Source organism: Camelus bactrianus, chromosome 7 (genome assembly GCF_048773025.1).
Source record: "Camelus bactrianus isolate YW-2024 breed Bactrian camel chromosome 7, ASM4877302v1, whole genome shotgun sequence".
NCBI lineage: Eukaryota > Metazoa > Chordata > Mammalia > Artiodactyla > Camelidae > Camelus > Camelus bactrianus.
Window position 1 is genome coordinate 31277501 of NC_133545.1, and position 20000 is coordinate 31297500.

The 20000-nt window shown below is 34.9% G+C and overlaps 1 protein-coding gene across 11 annotated transcripts in view; it reads right to left on the bottom strand.

The window, feature by feature from the left end:
- FOXP2 (forkhead box P2) overlaps positions 1 to 20000 on the bottom strand; it is a 1129496-nt gene that overhangs the window by 6461 nt on the left and 1103035 nt on the right. The gene's annotated exons all lie outside the window — the stretch shown is intronic.

Here is a 20000-nt window from a genome sequence, read left to right on the forward strand (position 1 = left end):
TTAGCATGTTTTCATAACTTTGATAGCACAAAGTTTTTAGATTCTATCTTCATAACCTTCTCTAGATGTCCTTATAGAGATACATTCTTTAAAGCTAACAAAACAGAACGTTTCTAAATCCTTAAGAATGAAAACATACACATTATTTTGCCAGTGATGGGACACGTAAGACAATCTTGAAACTGAGGCTGTAATTTGAAATAGATATTAGAGTATGCCACAAGAACATTTACTTTGTTATTTCTGCAGTGGCCCTCAATAACCTGAACATTGTAACAGTATAATTTTAAATGTTTTAATTTAATTTATTACACAGACTAGAGTATAAGAAAAAACCTGATTATTTCAAAACTGTATTTAATTAGAAACAGTATCACATATATGACAAAAATATTTAGATGGGGCAAAAAGATGAAGAAATTTTGGATCAATGTTATTTGATCACGAGTTTAATGTGGTGAAGACAGTTGACATTTTTGGTTTGATTTAAAGCACATTTATCTTCCTCTTGACGTTCCTAGGTCCGTGTTAGATGCGTGGCCCATCTTATGACAACACTTTTTTGGGGCAGATCGCTTTAGCGGCTAATCTTCTCCCCAGAAAATATGCTAGTTTCGTGCAAAGTGAACAGTCACAAGTGGAATTCCAGAACATTGTCATGTTTATTAGCAGAATATCTGAGTATAGGAAAGCTAGTTAAATCCAGCTAGGAAAGCCCATTCTGGGTGATGGTTCCTGGAAACACTCTCCCATTTTGCATGCATGGGCAAAGAACACTGAAATTTCCCCAATGTTTCTGCTGTATCAAGCTACTATCTGCTGCAATCTCTCAGTTCTCAGTATAGATTACTCCCTAGGGTGAGGTTAGAGCCTATGGGAAGTGGCTATTATAAGGTCATTATTGCACTCTGTGGGGTAAATCGTGAAATTATATTGTAGCCAATACAAATAAAAAACCAAGATGACGGTTTGTCATTGATATTTAATGAAACTGAAGTTATTGGACTTAGGTTTTATGTGTATAAAAAGTTGTGTTAAATCCAAAGCACTGTACTATTGATGTAAGGTAAACGGCTGCAGTTCTAAATCTCCAAGGTCCTATTTATTGTCCTGCCTGAGAAATTACTAAATAATATTGCCATCCTTGAAATAAGTGATATTATTTACTGAAGAATGACTTATAAGTTAAAAGAAGGAGGACTTCTAATATATGCACATGGCTAACTTGTAGATACTGTTTTATGTAATGAATAAACTATTTGGTCCTAATGAAAGATTACACAGCCAATTAGAAATGTGAGTTAGGAAAAGTGTACCATGGAGGTGGGGGGCGGGGAGAATCTATGTGTCGGGGTGTGTGTGTGTGTGTGTGTGTACCCATAGGTGATTTCCAGAATAATAAAAGCCTGAAATCATAAAAGCTGTTTAGTAGGGTCATCTTAAAAACAAAACCAATTATTGTGACTAAAAAAATTTAGCAATTGAATTCAACAATTACTCTGATTAAATGTTTCACTGAATTAGCCAAAAGTTTGAGTAAAATGACTGATGAACCAATTCATTGTTACGGTATCAAGTAGACATGTCTAGAATTTTAAACATTTATGAGATCTAATGTTAATATTCCCACAAAATACACAAATGAAATCTTCTAGTAAGATTACATGTGAAAGTTCATATTCACATAATGACTTTTATTTTAAAGATGATGTTTTGATTTAATAATCATTATAGGTTGAATTTATAATTTTAGATTTTGCAGGTTCATTCTGCGATTCAGAACATTTTAGTGAATGCTAAACTCTTAAGTACTGGAAGTGATTAGAATAGATTCCTAAGATTAACATAATAGAACCTTTTTCTAATTAGGTCTCATAAATGACCTATGAATATTAGAAACTTTCAAGTTTAAATTCTAAACAGATATTGAGTAATTGGCAAGACATACATAGATATCTAGCACTGTTCTAAGGTGTTAACCTCAAGTCAATTAAAAGTTTTTGGGGCTTCTAATAATTTCAGCTAAAGATTTGACCTCTTGTGCAGCTGGCATGTCTTAACGTCCTCAAGGCTCTGAGAAGACGTAGGAGGTCTCCTTAGTCTGGACTCTGCTTCCTAATCTCCTGTTCCATCGCCACTGTCCCCTTAGCTGAAGCTGAATATCTGAGTATCTGATTCATTTGTGTTTACTTTCCTGGGTTGGATTTTTATTTGAATAAAGAACATGTGGGAAAGTCTCAAGTTCCAGATAAAGAGGAATAACAAACAGGATGTATTTCTAAAATACAAGCCTAACAAGAGAATTCTTCTAAAAGGACAGCTATAAAGGAATGTCCCATTACATTCCTCAGAGAATTTTAGCACACAAGCAATTTATTTCATTATGCCATTGCCTTGTACAGAAATCTATCTGAAATGAGACATGGGTGAATGAGACAAGACTCAGCCAACACCCTTCAGCCATTCTCGGGGAGCAGGCCTCAACCCTCTGTGTACAACAGCAGTTCTGAATGGTAACTTCTATTCCCGACTCAAAACATCATCCTTAACACATTGTGTTCAGTTCCTGCCCCAAGCTGTTTCTCATGCTGACTGAGTCTGTGCTTTCCTCTTCAGCTCACTGTGGGTACACAGAACCTGGAACTCCCTCCTCACTGTGTTCTCCCTGTGCACATCCCGTCTCCATTTAAGGACCGACTTCTATCTTATCTACTTCTAAGTAGTCTGACTGTCCAGCTTTCACTGACCTCCCCGACCTTGAGCCTCCAAAGCCTTTTTTTCCCTTGATCGTTCTGATATCCCAAACTACAGAATCTTTGAATCCTAATACTGTATCAAACAATTTTATTCAATGCTCCTATTTCACAGATTAGATGTGTTTTCACTTGTCTGGTATGCCAAGTCAAAAGAATGGATCCCAAGGAAACCACATGCGTTTGGTGGGTTGAAGGATGAACTGGAAATTAGTCTCTTCTGGGGCCATTAGCAGTATCGTTCCCTTCCTACTCCCATTACAGGATATGAGGGTCATTTAACTTGCTCTTGAAAAAAGTAGCTCTCTCTGCAGTGTTTATTTTTTCAAATTCTTCAAGGGACCATGTGTTACACCACTATAGGCTAATTAGATTTTCTTCCAGGAAAGAAGCTACCCTTCACCAAAGAAACCTCTCTGACAACTCAAATAAAATAAAGGAATGCCTTAAAAAGTAATCCCCTGTCTATGCCAGGCTCACCACTTCCTCATGTATCCTCTTCTCCAGTAGAGTCATGGAAAGGGTTTTAATGAACAGGGTATAATTAAATACAATATTTTTTATGTATTTAGTATTTTGATTAACTTGTAAGTTGTAGCAGAAAGTAATCTTGAATAATTTAGGCACCTCATTTATAATCTTTAGTCATGCAGCAGCAGTTAAGTGGTTAATAATACAGTGTTAAGAATTTAGTTGGCTTTGAGGAGAAAATGCTTGGGTTTAAATCCTGGCTCCTTTCCTTCCTCACTGTGTGATCTTGAGGAAGTTACTTAATGTCTCTGTATCTCTGTTTCTTTATTCATAATGCAGAGATAACAAAGTACCTACTTTACACAGTAGTTACAAGGAATAATTTTTTTGTATATGTGAAACACATGGAACAGTGACTGGGTCATAAGTGATTCATGTTGGATACAGTCATGATATAATTACAACCTGAAATCCTTTTTTGGGAAGAAGTTATAGTATAAATACATGAATTAATTTTTAAACAATGTATGAACTAAATATAGCCCTTCTACAAAGTAAGACTTTTATTCATATTCCTATATCATAAAACAAAGATACATGCCCCCCACATATCAAATGCCAGGCATTAGGGCTATGAAAGTAATGACCAGCTACACTTCCTTAAAAGTACATTTAAGGTTATAAAATAAAAGGAACAAACTGACACAACATATTATTACAATTATTCCGAAGAATGATTTACTAATGCATTTCTGAACACTGAAACACTAAGCCAAAATCCCAAGTCATATCTCTGATCATTTTAAGATCAACAGAGAAAAGTAAATTTCAGAGTAGAGGGGCCATCATTGAAATGCTCCATAGACAGAGCCCCTGCACTTCCTCTCCTCAGCCATCCATCCCAGGCCTCATCATTAGCTTGTCATTCAAATCATTAACATACATGCATTGAATGGTCCAGGCCTGCATCACATGTGCTGTATGCACACTGGGGTTTATGAAGTCTGATAATATATGTTCAGCTGGAGAAACCTTAAACAGATGAACTCAAAGTTGACTAAAGGATGGAAATTTTAAGAGACATACAAAATACATTTTCTGCCAAAAGTTCCTTTATGCTGTGGATTGAGTCACGTCCCCTGTGTCCATAATGACATAAAGAACATCAATCTCACTTTGACAGGAAAAGCCAATAACATATTACCATTATCTCATTGCCAGTTATTAATTTAACAAAAGTTTATTGCGTACTTTCTAGATATAAGGCACTGTGGGGGCATTTATGCATCTATCAAAGAACTTACTGTCTGGGATGGGAGAAATATGTGCTTAAATATGTACAAGATTGCCAGCCGTAAGTGCAAATAAGAGAAACAGCAATTAAGTGATACTGGAGGAGTTAACAACTGGGAGAGATTATTTGCCTCTAAGCAGAATCCCAAAGCACATATACCCCTAATGGAATTCATTAAAGGTAGTAAAGGAAGAACATGTTCAGAAGGATAAAAAAAAAAGAAGAAATTCTTGACTATCTCGGTGAAAAAACTCTTTCCGGGTATGAATAAGATCTGAATGGTTCAGATATTCATCAAGCCATTTTTCCCAGCCTGATTTGAAATTTACAGACTTCTCCCTTCAGTTACAACTTAAGGTGTCTTACAGATTAAACCACAGTCCTTAATAGAGTTCTTAGTAATAAGTAAAGAGGGAAAAGTATAGCTTAGTGGTAGAGTGCATGCTAACATGCAGAAGGTCCTGGGTTCAATCCCCAGTACCTCCATTTAAATAAATAAATAAATAAATAAATAAATAAATAAATAAATAAATAAATAAATACATACATACATACATACATACATACATACATACATACATACATACCTAATTACTCCCCCTGCCAAAAGAAACAATAATAACTAAAGTAGAAGCTACTTTTAACAAACTGAATCAGTTGTTTCCAGGAGTAAAACAGTTGATAACATTTGAAACATTGAGGATTTAGTTTTTTGGTTTTTGTTTTTAACTTATGAACAAAAAGGAAAAAATCTAGTGGAATAACTGATTTTTTTGGTCTCATTGTGAGATCTTGAATAAAGGTAGTAAGTAGACTTATTTTTTTAACATGTCTTAAGGCAGGGGTCTATGATGCCTGATCCTTAATTTATTTACTGGCACTTAATAAATATCTGGCATCTAGATTATCACAGAAGAGTAAAACTTCTGGCACAGAAGTGCGCAGACAGAAGGTAGACGTATTTACCTTGACAGTCACTTTAGTAGTTCTTCCAAACCTGATAAAATATGTCCTATCCCTTTAAGTGGATCTGTAAGAAACTTCATCTTTGATTTTAATGTAAATTATCCATTTGGCAGATAATGAATATTCAAACTAGAATCCAGGAACTCTTTGTGAACAGTTTAAAAAAACCGTTCTGCCCATGAAACAGAAGATTTCTAATTCAACTATTCCAAGTCCACTACCTACTATTTACTGTAGAAAAGCAGTGATTTCTATTTCTTGCTTGAAGACGAAATAGCCAACTTCCTAATTTGATATAATTTACACTTGGGAGATTCAGAAAGCTATTTGGAAGTTCTTTAGATAATTACAGGGAAAGTATTTATTGATGGAGAGAGAGAAAATCTGTTACTATTCCCTGACAGAGAGGTTCATAGTCAGTTAACTGACCTGGAAACACTCCTAGAAGGATAAATGTTACTTCTTGTTAGAATTGAAAACATCAATTCAGTAAACGTTACGTGCAAACCACTGGGCTAGGGACTGACATGGACAGCGGTTCCTGTTCTCAGAGAGTTTACAGTCTAATAGAGGCAGTCTTCAAGACACACACACAGGCAACTTAGATACCATTAGAAATATGATCTGTATACCATGACAGAAAGTATGTTATGAAAGACAGGAGATCCATTCAGGCAATGCACTCAATGATCTGTGTGACGGAGGAGTGTGTCACTTCAGGTAGGCTTTGAAATATATGAAAATGCTCATTATGCAGAGTTGAGAAAAAGGGCATTCTGAGTGGAAATGGGTAAACAATGGAGAATTTTAGAGGTGTTGTGGGAAACCTGAGTGTGTGCAGAGGCCATGGAGAAAGAAGGACTGGTAATAAAGAAATATTCGAAAGCAGAACAAGGTCAGATGGTGAAGGGCCCTTGAGTTGCATTTTATGGAGCTCAAAATTTATTCTCTGCCAGCTGAAGGGCTATTGATGGTTTCTGAGCACGGCAGTGAAAAGGTAGAAGAGTTTTAGGAATTTGCAAAGCGCATGTGGAATACAGGCTACTGGGATAGGGTTACCAGTCAGGAGCTCACTGTGTACCAAGGTAATGATGGGCAGGACTAAGGCAGCAGGATTAGAACAGTGGTGAGAAGTGAAGAATTCAGGCCGTTGGTTGTAGACTAAAAAGTTTTGTATACATTGCTCTTAAATTTATATGTACGTGAGATTGTTCCCTCTTGTACTCTACCAAGAAGACAGATGAGCCTAATCTCTGTCAAAAATTCTAAAAGTTAAAATAGACAATGACTCTTGATAACACATATTCAATTTTGATGAATCTTTATATTTGTTGCTTTAACGCTCAAGGAGAAGGAATAGTGGATCCAAGAAAACTTGGGCATTAGAAAGTAGAAGAGGGGAAGACGTTGAAAAAAATTTGTTTCTAGTTTTCTCTGTGATGAAGCTATGAGCAGTAGCAATGGCCACATTCATAAAGGCAGCTGATACTTGATCTCCAGAAATTTTATTTATTTAAAAATTTCAGTCTATGTTTTTATGTCATTTTTAAGAAAAATGTATTTTAAAATTGAATATTGAGGGAAAATGGCAGGAAATATGGACACTTCCTCTAGTGAAACAGTATAGTACTTCCAGAGATGAGTAGCAAAGAAGAAAACAGGTAAGTCTTTTTAAAAAGAAGTAACATACACCCTTGAGGTCCTAGCTAAGAATCTCCAAATAACTGGTGAATTTTCTAATGCTCCTACCCTATCCTCAACCTGGAGATTAATAAACTCTAAGACACAGCTCCCAAACTCTCGTCCAATCTCATCCTACAGGTATTCCTCTCTAGGCAAACTGTCGACCCCACCCCAAGGCAAAAGAATTATCTGCCCTCTGAATGAGACTCATGCTTTGTGTCTTAGTCACCTTGGCTTATATCTTCAAATCCTTTGTATCTATCTTCTACTTCCTCATCTCTGCTTAATATTAGGCTGAAAAAGTTTAAGATGGCTATTTCCATCAACAAACCACAGTCAAATATCATAAATTTCAAACAGAAATCTATTTCGTGTTGTGCAAAACTCAAAGCTAGATGCTTCACGAAGACTTTTATAATTCTCCGCATGTATAAATACATTTAAGCCTGAATCTGTAATTTGGTTATAACTTTGTTCCTTCCTTTACTTGAACTCTCCCATTATCTTTGTACATATCCTTCCCTCTGTTAGAGGTTTTTTACCTCTTTGTAGATACAGATCATCTGCCAGTTTCCAACAGAATATGTTGCACATAATAGGTGCTCAATAAACGTTTATTCAATTTAAATGACTGAAACTCATCTCTGCTCCATTCAACCTGCCAAGCCTCTACTGGAAGGAAATGCAAACCAAATGCAAAGAGGCAGTTGATTCTTATACCCTCCATTAATCGCTCAGTTTTATAGCCCACCCTCATAATGGAATATACCAAAAACAAAGAGGACTATCTACATTAGTGGACTGATTTGTTACCTAGAGAAAAGTGTTGTTTCTTTAGTTGTGGAATTTATAAGTACCCTACGCACCCAGGAAAGCCTGAAGAAATGTTAATGCTACCTACATCCTCAGCGAAGAGTCAAATTATAATGGAAAACTTTACCTCTTTACTTTAGATTGTGGTCACACAGTGTATCCTCCAGAGGAATGTAAATTGTCTTCATTTTTGTCCTTATTCAAGATTAAGTAAAAGATCCTATAAACAGTTCCAGTTTTTCTTTAGAATAAGAAAGTACTATGAATGAAGTTCTCTTAAACTGAGGTGTTAAAAATGTACTTGTCAATAGATGTTAGACTGTAAAGTCACAATGGTGTTTCCTTATTTAGATACCATCAAATGTAATGATTAAAATACTTACACAGTGTCGTCATACAGGAAAAATTCAGTGGCACAATGCAAATTGGATTAGGCTTTCAGAAATGCAGTATTTATTGATACTGAGAAACTAATGATAAAAATTTTAGGTCTTAAATGTTATGAAAGAGGTCAACAAATGCTGTGAAGAAAAACTTACCATGAATATCTACAATATGGGCAGTATCAGGCAATTTAAAGTTAATTGTATCAAATGTTTACAAGTCAAGACTAAAAGTAAGACTAGATTAAAATTACTTTTATGTGGTTTACTCATGATAGGAGATTCCCCTATATCTTTTTTCAGATAATCCTAGTTATTTCAGAAAAATATTTAATATATTTAATAAAGTGTACTCATTGAAAAAAGTAATAAACATCTTTTTACAATGAGATATGATACATCTTTAAACAATCCTATAAGAATAATTTTTAATCTTTTCCCCGGCCCTAGCATCCTGAAGGATATAACACGCTTCTATCAGTAACTGCAAATCCTTACTAAAAAAATGTTACTCCATGGATAATATTCAAAAAACCTATCCTCAGAAATAGCCTTAAGGCCCTCATGCTTCAGTTTTCCTATGGAAAATAATTTTATTTGGCCCAATATAGTAATCTTTAGCCAGTAAAATGAATTTACGTATATAGTACTCTGAGAAACATACCAGATGTACTGAAATACGTACAAGCCCTTAAACCTCACACCTATTTCCTTCTCAACACCGATTTGTTCAAGTTATTAATTTTTAAGTTTCTTAATACTTACTTCTACTTAACTTAGTTTCTATACCTTTAACCTACATGGGATACATTGGTTAAATCTAACAGAAAATGTTTAGAACCATATAAATTCTTCCATATCTCTTATATATTGTTATATCTTAATTGTTAATGAATGGTATTTAAAAATATCAGAATTGACTGGGCATTGCTATAGGCCACTGCTGCCCATTGATTTGCACTGATTTTGACTCTTTCAAAAAATAGCATTAAAATTTTAATTTGATTAAAAAGAAATATGTGGATAAGATTTTTTTTTTACCTACCTATAACGTCTGTCTAGTACTTAGCACAAAGCTGTTGAATGAGTAATAACTATACATAAGCATTTAAAAATCAAAGTATATGATTAGCACTTTAACTATAATTTCATATGTTTAAGTAAAATTTTTATTCAATTAGTTCAGATTTGCTAATGGCAAAACCTTCATGCTTACTACATAAGTAACATTGTTTTGAAGATGTAATATGAATTCTGAAATGTAAACACAGAATCCTTTATCAAGATGGAAGGTTTAGTCTTAGGAGGCTCAGTTTTTGGTTTTGTTTGTTTTATTTCTGAGTAGCTAACTTCTATTGACTGCTATCTTGGAATACAACCACATCAAATAGAACATTTTTTAAAAAGTCATTTTTTTTTTTCCTAAGAAGAAGATTCACAGGAAAACTGGTGAAATAACTGATGCTCATTTAGAAAGCATATGAAAAATGGAGACTGTGGAAATTCAATTTTACTCATTTCCTTCTAGTATATGCACAAGGAAATGATATAATTATATTTGGAATTTAATGGTAGACTTAAAAAATTGCAAGTTTAGTTATCTCCATTTATATAAAGTCAGGTTGAAATGAGAAACAATTCATGTTTCTTAAACATTTGTTAACTTTTAGAATGATTGTTTAGGAAGTATTTTAGTTTAACATATCACAGGAATAAGCTAATAAATGAAACTTAAGTTTTAAATGGAAAGGTTTACTTTTAAAAGAAAAGATTTTGCTAGTACTTTTTAAAATAAGAGATGATCTTAGGCTAATGTGAGTAATTAAATAACCAAAGTTATTTATATAGTCATTAAGAAATGATTTACTTAATTCTATTTATGATTTTATTCTTTTGAAATGAGAATCCTGATTTCTTCCACTAAGATCTAGAATTTTTTATATTCTAAATTTAAGCACACATTAGGGAAATATTTAATTCCCTTAGGTACAGAAGTGAACAAGGCCATATAATTAAAAACAACTAGAAATTATAAATTAAATCTTTCTCTATCTAGTAAGAAATTACAAAACATCTTTTCTAGCATGACTCAGTATTTTTCCAACTTGTTATTTTGCAAGACTGTTTTCTCTTTTGTAATTTAAAATGACATTTACCACAAACATTCTTATGTTGAACAACTGACTTTTCTTTTGATTTGGATGAGTTTGCACATAGCTGCCATTAGGACGGTACCCAGAATCATCATTCCAGTTCAACAGATACAAATCCTGCTTATCTCTTGATGAAAAGGAAAATACTCTTCCTTTCAGAAATGTACAACCATTAAAAGAGGATAGAAAAATTGGAGTGAACAAATGATTCCTCACTCCATATATACCTTGTTTGGCTTGCTTTGTTCAGAATATAATTAGAAAATGCCCTACCATATTTTCCATACCTTTTCACTGTGGGTAAGGATAAACAGGGCAAATAAATTTTAATTTCTCATCTTAAAGTCAGAGTACAAATTTAACCCTAATGTATTTAATAAACCATAACTCCCAGTCTATCTTCTAAAAAATGCAGCTATTTTGTGTTTGATTGCAAAGGAATATTATTTTCTGATAATTGTAATAACATTTTCTCTTCTAAGATACACTGCCATTCTGAAGGATGCTGTTTATAATTCTAGCCTACATCCCAGAAGATCTAACCCCAAGGTAGAGTTCCAAAGTTCCATTTAAAGTCAATAGAAGTTCTAAGAAATATAACAGAAAGGTGAATTAGGGTTAATGAAACATAATTTTATAAATTGCATGCATATATATGTATATCAAATTTCTCTAAGATTTCTTGCCCTTACCTTCAACATTATATTGTAATTTATTTAAATTTATGCAACATTATTTAAAGAAACTGGATTTTACATGACTTGGAGGCTCACTCCCAAATGATTTCAGATAGTTTTGCTTTAGTGCTGATTAAAAAAAAACATACACACAATTAAATTCTCTGAGATTTACCATTCTATTTATAAAAATAATAGATGTGACCAAAACAGCTGTAATAAAATGAAAATATAGATGTAATTACTTTGATCATGGATGAGTACAAGCATATTGTGCCCAATCTCAGAATCAAAACAGTTGTCCACTGAGATACGACTGGTACCATTCCATTTTGTGTCTCATAAATGGTAACTTTCAATGAACATCCAGCTATGGCTCTAAGGACCTTTAAGTGTCAAATCTGCTGGCTAGTGAAACAAAAGAAAGTCTAAATTATATCTTGACATTTGGCCATTAAGTCAGCTTCTTGCTACTGCTCCCAAACTCCTTTCAACCTTTCATCCCAACTGTTTTTGCCTTGTTCCTTGGACTGGGTTTCAGGCAGAAATGTGAGGATGGGTATTTGGGCACACAAATGTTCCCATTTCTCTCTAATTTCCTCTTTGATAACTTGGTCTGGCTCCTTGAAGATCATGATCTCAAGTCCTATAGTTGGGCCCTATGGCCCGGCCAGTCCTCCCGGATGTGGCGCACCCATTTTTCTGGACTGTGGCTTGTCTCCCTGGCCAAACTGCCCATTCAGGGCTGGCTGGGGTGAAGCTGTTTCCTGGATATCTTTACAGAGATTACTCTCCACTTGGATTACATACGGTTTCTGTCAATGGGTCTGTCTAATCTCTGAGACTGGCTGCCCTGCTGGAACTATGCCTTTGCTCAAATTCAACAGGAGGACTGACTCAGTGTTCAGTTTCCTCCTGAACTGTACTTAGTTATGCTCTGTTAGTTCTAAACATGAAAATGGAATAGGGAGCAAAAACAATATTTATCTTTTATTCTAAATCTAGTGGATTACGTCCTTCTCTGACCTGCTAATTAACAAAAGAGACCTTGGATTTAATGCGGCAAATGTAAATTTATCCAGAGTAAGATAACGTTATGTGACCAGTGATTACTTTCGCTCCTGCCTTTTCAACGTCTTGCTGATGTTACACCATTTTCAGCCTTCAAAGATCAAGATAATGTCGAGCAAACTGACAAGAATGTTAATTTCCACTAGTTATGTAAAATTTGTTGGTCATCTGTTGCTTACATAAACTATTTAAGTCTATCCTAATGAAAGAACCTGGTTATAGAATGTAGGAAACCTGAGATAACATTTTAAACTGCGTTTATTGGTGTCAAAGTTTTCAAGTATTTTGTTGTACTTATTTGAATGGTAATTTAAAAGTCTCCCAAAGTAGTCAAAATGAAGATAATTTTAACATTTATTAAAATAGGCTTATGTAAATTACCTTCACATTAAGTAATATTCTAAAGTGATAGTCAACTTTACATCATAAATACCTTTAGTCATAAAATACCCATACTCACCAAATAGACATCCACTTCCTTAAGCCCTATGTCAAAAGCTGAGTTAAAATACATATGGGTATTTAAAAACCTTCATTTTCCCCTGGTACTAGAAGGAAAAGATTAATAGTGAATAACAATATTCATTTTTAAACAATTCCGTCAATTAATTTTTGACCCTTAGCGAAAGGAAATTTCTAAGGCTCACCTAGTGTTAGTGCAAACCAAGATGTACCCGCTAACAAAGTATTTTCTTTAGATATAAAACAGAAGCAGTAAGCTACAATACTGTCAGCTAAAAGTTTTCTGACACGCTTTGCCTAAATTGTGGAGATTCATACCACGGATGTCAGATACCATCTGTATAGTTCTATAAAAATCCTTTGAAACCCTACAGGAACCCACAAATTTCCACATTTGGCACGGTGGGGGTACAGCACTTTTTAGCTGAAGGCACTGTATCTCTGGGAGGACCTTTTTATTAGGAAGAACGAGAATGAGTTGTAAGTGCCACATACGGGGACTGGAATAATGTAAAAAAGAAGAGCAGCTTACTGAGCCGCACTTGTCGCACTTTAAAAAAAAAAAGATGAGATGATAAAGAGCTGGCATAGTCATAAGTTCTGTACAATCACTTTGGAAAGAGATCTCAAAGCTAACTAGCAAAGTTAATAATAAAAAAAAAGTTTAGAGATTAAATACAAATGGAATTAAATCAGAATTAAAATTATAAGAGGCCCAGAAATGGTTAGGGAAAAAAAAATTAAAGATGAGGGGAAAATTGTGAATTAGAAAATCTGTGAAAACAGATGTAAAGCCCCCCAAATGCTTTTATGTTCAGAGCTTCTTGGTGCATCTTAATGATCCAAAATATCAGCAAAAATTGTGCAGGCTTAACAGGCATGAAAACAATGAGAGAGCATTCCACTTGCTCAAGTTGTCAGTCACTTTCAGCTGCTTTCCTCTGATGTCCAGAGCCACTCCAATTTCAAATGCTTCTGCCCACAGAGAGATCTAAGATCTGTAGGGATTTTATATAAAAATATCACCAGCCAAAGGTGTAGGGTCTGCAAATTCTACATGTGCCTACAAACAGCAATTTAAATTTTAAGGCAGCCAAAGAGAATAGAAGGAAGAAAGGTAATATTATATACTTGAATATTTTCATTATGTTTCATGATAATTCACAATTTATATTAGATTTTCAATACTGTTTTACAAAGTGGGACTCTGGAAGTCCCTTTCAGCTGTCTTTGGTTGCAAAGTTCTTACTCCCAGGAGAGCCTGGTGTTGATCACTGGAAAGATACAACAAACTGAGGCTCTCAAGAAGCAGAGGGTGTTGTAAAGATGACTGGGACATGCACTGTATTGAAAGTTCTAGGACACACAGAATGTGCGTTCAACATGTTAATAAAAAAGATTAATGTGATCTCCTCTGCAGTTCTGAAGTAACACTACACTACTCCTCTTTTGTGTGATGCCTCAGCCTTTGATTTCCTTACCCTAAAGTTTTGGCTTCTAAGAACACAAATGTATTTTCTAGTCTTATATGAGCCATGTTAACATTCTGATTCTATATAGAAGATCATTAACTTGCAAACTTCAAATATTTGCTTAAATAAGAGGGAGAAAATAATAATCGCCTGCAACTAATTATAGAATATTAGCAAGTAGAACTTTGAGATGGCATGGAGGCTGAGAAGACTCAGGAATGACATGGAAGAAATGATCTGAAAATTCAACAGCAGGAGACTAATCATCAGACGGGGGACCGACATGACATGGGAGAAGGCTTTGTGCGTGAAGACCTCGGTACAAAACGAGCTCAGGAAGAACATTCGTATTGATCTCTAGAAACAAAATCTGAAAATATAAAGATGGGAACCTCATTTTAACATTCTTACAAGAGAAAGAAAAGGCAAATCTGAGCTAACTCATTGAGAGTGAGGAGAAACAACTACTTAATAAAAAAGAAACAACAGTTGAACTAAATATGGCGAGTACAGCATTAAATTTCTTTCTGCCTCAAGTTTGGAAGGAGGCAGATAATGGACTGATGCTACCAGTATGAGTTCACCTTCCAGGTCTACTCCAATTGTTTTCTTCTCTTTTCATTCATTTAAATCTAACACGTGGGAAAAGGAAATAAGTTCAAATTATTTCCTCCTGAACACAGCATCAATCCTAACTGTTAAGGTAGTTTTGGTAAGAGGCAAACACCGATATAAAATAGAAATCTAAAGTAATTTTATCCATAATCTGTAGAACTCCGCAAAGTCTGGTAATCAGGGAATGTGGGCGCTGAGGTGCAGAAGGGAAGAGTATTATCAATTATAATGATCCTAAACTCTGACTCTTACAGGGAGAATCCCTTGCATTCATAAAGACCATCAAGGCTCTAGAACTCTTTCAACAGCAGTAGAAAATAAAGATTTAAAAAATCGACTTGATTGAAAAGTGCCAAAACAAGTTTAAAAAAATTATTAGGCAGAATCTGTATTATTCCACCTGGCTTTAATCTTTTCTACCTCCTGGTAGAATCCTCTTGAAGTCATCTGATTAGGACTCTATTAATCTCGGTAATTTTTGTCTTCATTTTCAATTCACCTTCAATACGATAAATAAAATGTAACAAGACCTCAGAGGATAGTCACAAATGAGGTGAAGGCCTGCCACTTTCTGTTCACATAAAGTTGGACAGTTCTAAAAGACATTAATTAACTAAAATATTAAAATTAAAAATACAAGCTCACAAGTATACTCTGCCAATAGTTAGAAAGATCTCTTGGTTCCTTCATAAAAGTGAACATTGGAGTTAGTTCTCTCTTCTTCCTAAAATCTCTTCTCCCTTCTTCTTCAGCACACTACGAGAATCCTGGATTGTACTCTTATAGGGATCGCTTGGTGAAGTCAAACCATTTCTAATGAACTGTCATCTCCCATTTTGGTTCTTCATAATCGGTATCATATGTTTATTGAGTGCTTTGTTTGTGTCGTATAATGTGTTAGGGGTTTCATAAACTATGATATGTTATAATGTATCTAAAGCATAGTCTCTGTCCTTAAGGGACCTACCATTAAGCCAGAAATAACTCAGAAATAACTGCATAATGAGCACACACGTGTGCAAGAACACATGCGCATGCGCGCACACACACACACAGCCTTAGTTCCAAATAGTGGTACAGGCGACAAGCTCTTCAGAAATGTGGAGCTGAGTGTAGGTCAAAATTACTTGGGAAAGCCTCCTAGAAAAATAGGATTAGGCTCATACGGAAAGGCAGAATTTAGGTAAGGAAAGAGAATGAAAAACAAAAAAAGGAAAGGGCAAAAAGGCCAAGGGTTAAGGCAAAATACATGCATTAATTTCCCAAACTCTTCATTCTGGGTATGCTAAGAGTAAAAGCCACAGCACAGGGGAGTGTTAAATATGGAGTGTTAAAATGAAGACTATGGATGATAATTTGGCATTTCTGGCTCTCTAAGAATAATCGGTAAGAAGCACTAATCCATAGTTCTACTCTTCTAAAGTTTTAAAACATCTTATCTCCTAATCTCAGGAATACTTCTATATTTTACCATATAGGATTTGACTATTCTAGAGTTGAACAGAAAGACTAAATGAAGAGACAGTTTCCATTTTGTTTTTTCCTGAATCTAAGAACACTTGGATTCGGCAAGTAAGATACTGAACTCATCATCATTTTCCCTCCTGAGCCTGTCCTCTGTGTCCCCCATTTCTCTTGCGGGCTTTTAAAGTCGCTATGGTTTTTTCCCCCTAATTTTCCTCTTTGTCCCCAACATTCAATCCATTGTCTTATTCTGGTATTTCTTTTCTCAGCACTCCCTGTACGGATTCCTTGCTCTCCGCCCTTTGTTTTGTATTTAAGTCAGATACAACATACTGTAAGAACTCATCTTCTGCTTCCAGTTCTCTCCCAATTCCAGAACATCCTTCCACACATGAGTTCCACTCAGGTACAGTTCATCCAGCACACCTGCAGGTTACTCTTCCCAAAGCACATCTGTGGGCAAGTGAAAGCCAAGCTCATAACATCAACAGGCTCCAAACTGACACAAACACCATAGCTTGATGTTTAAGACACTCAACAGTCCGGTCCCCTTGACAGACTCTAAATTCTACTTCCCTTTTTTATATTCTAAATTCCTGTCAAACCAAATACACAATGTTCTCCAGGCACATATCATGAATTCCTGTTCTGGGCTGATATTATCCTATTCGAATTGCTCATTGCCTACAATCTGAGATAACATCTTCTCATCTCAAAAACCTCTGATCTCACTGACGCTGAGTCAGGCGCTCCCTACCACAAATTCCTGTCTCATGTTGTTTCACTCTGTGGGTCCACTTACTTTATGAATTATAAGAGGAGGTGGGAGGAAAAGAAGAGGGACTATCAAGGAAAGTAGCCACACATTTATGGAGAGCCTAAAAGAATGTATCAAAATACAAAATATTTTTGTATTGTTTATGGTCTCCTTTACAGCAATAGTAAGGTATTACGAGAGGTAATATAAATCAGTAACTATGAACACAGCACTATGAGGGAAGCAGGGAGCAATTATTATGTTCCAGGCACTCATTTCATGTGCAAAAATCCTATGAGGTACGTATTATTATTACTTACCTCACTTTCAGCTGAGAAAACTGAGGAAAGAAATAAATCTACCTCAGCTATTAGGTGCTAAGTCTGGGATTGGAAGCCCTACAATCTGCCACCAGAGCCCACATATGCTAATACCACGAGGCCCTTTGCCTCTTGTTAACAATTGCATCAGCACAGCTTAAACCTCCACCCCCAATCAGTAACAATAAGCACCATGATATAATTTCAGGACACATGACTATGCTATTTAAGTGTAAAACAATTCTTTCACTTTTGTTTAATGTTCAAAGTACTATGAAATGCATTCAGTTACGTGCAGCCAAATTTTGATGGAGAGAATTAGATAGTATTTTTCCCGTCTAATACCACACATAAAATGACAACATATTCTTTAAGTACAAGCATCTTAAAACTCTATGAAGATGAAGATATAAAATGCTGAAGTGACATTCCATCAATAATATTGGACATCTAATATACAAAATGTTAATGACGGCAGGGGAAACAGAATCAAAGAATGAATGTTGACTCAATATTCTGAAAGATAATTAAAAATATGATTATAATTTATATAATTTAGGAAAAGACAAGATTCAGTCTTCCTCTAACTTTTATCTTTTCTGAAATCTATTTCCAACAAGCTGAGGGAAGCTTTCCTTTTCTCTCTCTATGGAAAATACACATAAATATTTTTCACATGCACTAATTCATATAGGCATAAAATGTACGATATATTGACTATGAATATTTTACTTTTATAAGCCCAGAGTGGCAGTACGTTAGGCATGAAATATACAATTATTATATATTGTTTAACACACACTATTTTTTCTGAGACATTTTATAATTCAACTGTAACTAAATTAAGAACAAAATGAATAATCTAAAACAGCAATTGCCAAATGTAAAATAGTGCTAACCTAAAAATGCTGTAATTTAGCCCAGTGATGATTTCTGGTTCTTAAAAACAATGTCCAATAAGCTATTTTATTGACCTCATTCATCGTTTATTTTAAGACTCTTATCACTGGACAATCAACATTTTAAAAAACCACTTCCCTGCACACCCCCTGTAGATGGTTCCTAACAACCACTATACATTGCCTAGTAGCGCAGTCAGTTGCACCGACATTGTAAACACTTTTATTATGAATACCTTTCATTTCTCTGAAATAGGTCTTTTTTTTAAGGGGGAAAAGAGGATCTAACTCTTGTTTGCTCTTTAAAGTTTTATCGTCTTAGCATTTTATACAGGGGGCCAGCATTAGCATACTCTGGAGAAAGGCTGAAAGTAAAAGGCCTCAGGCTCCCCCCGTGCGGCTGATAAAGCGGGGATGTAAAAACTTGAGTTGGATTGCTCACTTTCCTTGTTTTAGAGCACTGTGACTCTCAAGAGCATATACTCATGTTCTTTCTACTCCGAGTTTTATTACTTCTTTTGTATTATTTAATACATCTAAAGACACTTCCGAAAGACAAATTTTTCCATTTTGAAAAAGTAATGGTTTGGAACCGGATAAAATGCATTAACGTTCGCCGTGTGTTTTTCACAAAGGTGATAGAGTAAAAGCGCTATAAAGCAATTAAGCACACGATCTTAAAGACATTAATGTGTCAAGCAGAATAAGATGTCTAAAAAAGTCAACAACAATAATACCCTGTGAAAGGTCAAATGGAAACAGGCACCTAGAAAGACCATATTTCTCCCTCTGGCCTTTGACTAGATATTTAATGCAAAAACAGAGAAAGAAAATGTAAGAATGAGAGAAAGTACGACTCTTACCACAATAACTTGAAATTAGAAATATGTGATGTCTAACTCTCAGAAACATAGACATAAGTTACAATCATTCTAACAACTGAATGAATTGCTCAGGATTCAGAGTCTAATATTCTTCCCTGAATTCTAAGTTCTAACAGGGCCCATACTTTTTAGTAAACAAGAAACTGATATGCTTGGCCTATTGAATAAGGCCAGGCATTTTTTAAAGTGTCATACACATTTCTGAAATCCACAATACATCAATTTTTAATACATCTACTCTCTCAGCTCCATTAAAAAGATGGTAGGGGAAAGATTTTAGAGTAATTAATGATATAGTTAGCTGCTAAATATTAATAGGAATCGTAGTCTTGCATAAAATATAACATATAAACCTTGCCAATACAGACGCACCAGTAATTAAAGTTGAATATGTAATTACACTGATTTATAAGACAGGCAAAAAGTTACACTTTACTAGCTTCTATGTAAACTGTGGGTAACAGTTAAACTTTGCATTTTACGGTTTATAAAAACGGGCCATATCTTGACTACAGTTCATAAACGGTTTAGAGACCTGTAATAGTAGTAAAAATTACGACAACTTATTCCATCATGAATATTCTTATTGCACCATCCAAACCAAACTGTGATAATGGCCCATAAGAGGTAGACTCATCTTAGACACGGTTTTACAACCCCAAGAGAATGTTAGGAGCACTAAGAATTTGTAGAGGACTGCCCTGCCGGTATAATAATTAGAGGATACTGGAGAAACTCTAAAAGGTGTATTAAAACCGAATTTGAGACATTTTTTCTATATCACGAACATGGTGCAGTTTAGCTCCACTTAAACTTGCTTTTTTTTTTTTTTTTTAACTGATACGCTCTTGGAAGTTTCAGAA